Raw genomic sequence first — 5831 nt, forward strand, 5'->3', positions numbered from 1 at the left:
AGTTATGTGACTTTGGGCAAATCACTTCACTTCTCTGTGTCTCAGTTACCTCATCTGTAAAATGGGGATTAAGGCTGTGACCCCCACGTAGGACAACGTGGTTACCTTTTATCTACCCCGGTGCTTAGAACAGTACTTGGCACATAGTAAGCGCTTAACAAATGCCATCATTATAGGAGGTTTCCGTAGTATAGTTGTTTTCATGTTCGTCTCGCACGCGAAAGGTCCCCGGTTCGAAAGTGGGTGGAAACAACTCTTCCCCCTCTTCTAGACTGTGACCCCATTGTTGGGTAGGGATTATCTCTGTTTGTTGCTGAATTGTACTTTCCAAGCACTTAGTACAGTGCTCTGCACACAGTAAGTGCTCAAAAAATGTGACTGAATGAATGAATGCTCCCCCCATGACCCTGATGTCTCTTCCCTTTTAGCTCAGCTCTGGATTCCTCTGGATGTGGCCACAAAGCCAAGCTCAAGTGGGGAAGTTGAGGAGGCATTTCAAGGTCTTCCCCAGCCCAGCAGGCTGAGAAGGCCCAGAGGGGAGCCCGCTGTGAATCAGCAGGGAGGTGGGAGGGAACTGGTAGGGTTCCCCGGTCCCAGGTTGTTGGATAGAGGGTTCTGAGCCCCCTCTTGGATTTCTCCTGCTAGTTCTCACGACCCACAAAGCTGGGGAGTGTTGGCTACCACCATCGTGGGGAAAGAAAGGGCTGTGTGCCTTGCCAGACAGGGTCTCCTTGCCCCCCAAAACCCAAATGATTAACCACACTCCACACCACCGGTCCTGCCTAGACCGTGCCACAGGCTTAGAGATCTGGGGCAATTGAGCTGGGTGAAACAAACCATCTGACCACCTCCCCTCCGTGCCCCCGTCCAACCCTACCGCTAAAAGTCCATCTGGGCTAGCCCTCTGCCCCCAGGCAGGGTCCACAACACAGAGCTTGTCCCTCTTCAGGGCTGTTCCTACCATGGGGCCACAGACTGGGGAGGCCCAGGCTCCCTAGATCCTCAGCCTGGACCTCTCCCTCTTTTCCTGTTTCATCACTGGCAAGGACCCAGCTGTGGGAGATAGCCAAAATCAACACACTCTGTTTAATTCTCAGAAATGAATCTCATCAAAACACTTGCCCCCTCCCTTGATTCCTCCCTAAATGTCATCTTCAACTGTTCACTCTCCGATGGTCTTTTTTTCCACCGCTTTTAAACATGCCTGTGTCTAAAAAAACCCTCCCTTGACCCCATGGTTCCTTCCAGTTATCGCCTCATCTCCCTCCTAACATTCCTCTCTAAACTCCTTGAGCAAATTGTCTAGACTTACTCTCTCCACTTACTCTCCTCCAGTTCTCTCCTTGACCCTTTCTAATCTGGCTTCCATTCCCTTCACTCCACAGAAACCACCCTCTCAAAGGTCATCAGTGCTCACCTTCTCGCCAAATCTAATGGCTTCTAGAGTGGCTTAGTGGAAAAAGTACGGGCTTGGGAGTCAAAGGTAAGGGGCTCTAATCCCAGCTCTGCCACTCATCAGCTGTATGACTTTGGGCAAGTCACTTCACTTCTCTGTGCCTCAGTTATCTCATCTGTACAATGGAGATTAGGAATGTGAGACCCATGTGGGGCATCCTGATAGCCTTGTATCTACCCCAACATTTAGAACAGTTTTGGAACATAGTAAGTGCTTAACAATACCCTCATCATCATTATTATTATTATTATTATTATTATTATTAATAATCATCATCCTCTACTTTTCATCTGCTTTTGACACTGTTGATCATCCCCTTCACCTGGAAACATCACCCAACTTTAGCTTCACTGACACTGTCCTCTCCTGGTTCTCCTCCTACCTCTCTGGCCGCTGATTCTCAGTCTCTTTCTCAGTTTGTTTCCTGAGAGAGTCCAGCCAAACTGCTACCACCTTAATTCAAGCATTTATTCTATTCTGCCTTGATTACTGTATCAACCTCCTTGCTGACTTCCTTGCCTCCTGCCTCTCCCCACTCCAGCTTTCCCCACTCCAGTCCATATTTCACTCTGCTGCCCAGATCATTTTCCTACAAAGACATTCAGGTCATGTTGTCCCACTCCTCAAGAAACTGCAGTGGTTGCCCATCTACCTCCACATCGTACAAAAATTCCTCAGCATTGGCTTCAAAGCACTCAATCACCTTAGCCCCTTCTACCTCATCTCGCTACTCTCCTACTACAACCCAGCCAGCACACATCCCTTATTCTATTATTCTATTATGCCAACCCACTCCCTGTTTCTCAATTTCGTCTATCTTGCTGCCGATCTCTTACCCACATCTTGCCTCTAGGCCTGGAATGCCCTCCCTCCTCATATCAGACAGACAATTACTCTCTCCCTCTTCAAAGCCTTAGTGAAGGCACATCTCCTCCAAGAAGCCTTCCCTGACTGAGTGCTAATTTCCTCTTTTCCCACTCCCTTCTGCATCTCCCTGACTTGCTTTCTTTATCCATCCCCCCTCCCAGCTCCACAGCATTTATGTACATATCTGTAATTTATTCATTTATATTAATATCTGTCTCCCCCCTAGACTGTGAGCTCTTTGTGGGCAGGGAATGGGTCTGTTTATTGTTATATTGTACTTGTTACAGTACAGTGCTCTGCACAGAGTTAGCACTCAATAAATATGATTGAATGAATGAATAAATGAAACAAAGAGGAGGGAAGCACCCCAAGACCTTGAAATTCTCAATCCAGATCATTCCAGATCCTTTCAGGGGAAAGCTGACCTATTTTCTAGGCCTACCAGAGGCCAGGCCATGCTAGGCTGGAAGTTTTCTCACCTTTAAGACCTCTGCTTGTCTGAAGCAAACTCCAGCAGCCGAGGACTGAATGAAGTCAGTCATGAAACGAGCCACTGGTGGGTGAGGGTGACGAAGTCAGGGACTGGTTGCTGCCCATAACTCATCCCACCCCTGGAGGCATGGTTCATGTCTACCAACTCTGCTGTACTATACTTTCCCAAGTGCTTAGCATACAGTAATCACTCAATAAAAACCAGTGATCGATCGATTGATCAATGAATCCATATTCTGGTCATTCTTGTGGGGAGACCGGCTCCAGAGCAAGGGATTCAGTGAAAGGCTCAGCCGGGAAAATGGCTTTCACTGGGGAGCAGGAAGTCACGGGATTTCTACCTACCCTCTTGGTCAGGGCATCATGGGGGAAGTGTGGGGATGGGGGGGCTGGCAGGAAATTGCTTCAGGAGGAAGTTAAGAAGAACTTGCAGGCAGCGAGGGAAGGTATCACTGGAATGGAGAGCACACAAGAGGGATGGAAAATTAGAAAGTCTCCTTTGCCCAGGACAAGTGGACCATCAAGATTTTGAATATAAATTCCCAGCCCTCTTTCTCCTGGATCCTGACAAGAGACAGGTCTCCAAAATGCAGTTAATCCTTAAAGAAGCACATAGGTCTGGTGGAGCAAACTCTTTCCTCTGAAACAGTCGCGTGGCTCAGTGGAAAGAGCATGGGCTTTGGAGTCAGAGGTCATGGGTTCGAATCCCGGCTCGGCCACTTGTCCGCTGGGTGACTTTGGGCAAGTCACTTAACTTCTCGGTGCCTCAGTTACCTCATCTGTAAAATGGGGATTAAGACTGTGAGCCCCACGTGGGACAACCTGATTCCCCTGTGTCTACCCCAGCGCTTAGAACAGTGCTTGGCACATAGTAAGCGCTTAACAAATACCAACATTATTAAACAGTCAGGTGTTTGAGGACCAACTGTACTGTATGTACAGTTGGCCAGTGTAGATACAGCCCTGAGGTGTACATTAGCCCAGAGGTGGAGGCCTGGGGAGGGCCATGGTTGCGGGTGAGTGGGGGACAATTGAATGTGGCAACAGGAGAGGCGGAGAGGTGCAGCCTGAATCCCTGTTCTGGCAGAGAGTCCCACAGGGATTCGTAAATAGACGTAGGGTATTTTTATTCATCCTGTTGTCTCCCAGCCAGGACACTTTCTACTCGCCTGGGGTGGTGGCCAAGGAGGGAAATAACCCTTCTGGAATGTCAGGGTTTCCTGGCTAGGGGAGCAGAGCAATTGTCCTGGGATGAGGAGGAAATGCCCTCCAGGGCCCCAGCGGAGAGAGTGCTCATCCCCCCACTGCCCGGGCCTCTCTGCCCTGGAAGAAGGGGTCGGAGGTCACCCTCTCCCCTTAGGCTAGGGAGGGGGCTGAGGTTTAGATGGGTGTGACCCCCCCTCCTGGGGCTAGGCGGTTTTAGCCTGTGTCCAGGCAAATTTGACTGTATCCACCCGAGGGGCTTAGAATAGTGCCCCACCTTTAACCTCACCCCTGCCTACACAGGCTGTCTTCAGTTGCAGAAGCTCCACCCACAGGGCTGGGGTACCCAACTAGTTGGTGGAGGCTCAACACTCTCCGATGTTTCCAAGGCCACTATGCCCAATGCCTAGAGCATCCTAAGGCCCTCTGATCTTCAGTCATGACTAATTTTCCTCCAACACATTAAATGGAAAACCTTTATGGGGGCCTCTACTCTTTCAGAAGCCCCCCTCACCTCCCCGTGACCCCCAGGGCACAGTGGCCCCAAGCCCATAAACCCGGCCACCTCCAGTTTGGGAAAACTCACCCCCCCAGATCTCAGCAGTGGAGTGGTGGCCACAAGACCTAGGACAATGCCCACCCTCTAGCTGCCCTCCACAGTCTTCAGAGTCCACCAGGACAGACTCAAGAGTAATTTTTTTATGGTATTTGTTAAGCATTTGCTATGTGTTAGGCACTGTACTAAGCACTGGGGTGGATACAGGCAAATCGGATTTGACACAGTCCTTGTCCCACCAGGGACTCACACCCTTAATCCCCATTTAACAAATGAGGTAACTGAGGCACAGGCAAATAAAGTGACTTGCCCAAGGTCACATAGCAGGTATGTGGAAGAGCAGGATTAGAACCCATGTTCTTCTGACACCCAGGCCCGTGCTCTATTCACTAAGCCACACTGATTCTTCCTTGGTCGTCCCAGCCAGGATGCAGAGCTGGCCGGATTCCCTGGCCCCCTCCTGCCTCTCCGAGACCTGGGCCTCCCGTCAATCTGGTCAGCGAAGAGATGGCGTGGGACCAGCATCAAAACTGGGCAGAACACTGCTTAGGGCCACGATGGGCACCTGCTAGGCCCTGCCCTGCAAGCCTGGACAAAGGGCTGGGACACAACGGTAGCCTGACGGGAGACCGATCTGGACCCTCTCCACTCCACCACTAAAGCCAGTTTATTTTTCTCTGTGGTATTTGTTTAGCACTTACCATGTGTTAAGCACTGTTCTAAGCACTGTGGTTGGACACAGTCCATTTCCTACATGGGGATCACAGTCTTAATCCACATTTTACAGATGAGGTAACTAAGACACAGAGAAATGAAGTGACTTGTCCAAGGTTGCACAGCAGAAAAGTGTCAGAGCCAGAATTAGAACGCAGGTCTTTCTGACTCCCTGGCCTGTGCTCTATTTAGTTCTGGCTTGAGGGTAGGTGGGCAGGCTGAGGGGAGCATTGCATCTGATTTAGGTTGGGTCGTTGGGGGGGGGCGGGTCTTCCCCTTCCCTACAAAGGCCTCCAGTTGCTGAAAGTCACTGGTTTGGCCTGAGCAATCCAGAATGGCCTCCTCCACGACCAGAACCATCTGATAACCTCTACCTTCCTCCTTCATTCTGCCAGAGAGGGCCAACCACTGCACTCTGTCCCTCTAATTGCTCTTCCTTCCTTTGTTTTCCCAGGCCAGGCTCTCTGCAGACTCCGAGGATATAAAAAGTGCCTCCCAGGCAGCCCTCTGGCACGCTGTTCTGGTCATTAACCTTTCGGAGTC

This window comes from Ornithorhynchus anatinus, chromosome 1 (assembly GCF_004115215.2).
Source record: "Ornithorhynchus anatinus isolate Pmale09 chromosome 1, mOrnAna1.pri.v4, whole genome shotgun sequence".
Taxonomy (NCBI): Eukaryota; Metazoa; Chordata; class Mammalia; order Monotremata; family Ornithorhynchidae; genus Ornithorhynchus; species Ornithorhynchus anatinus.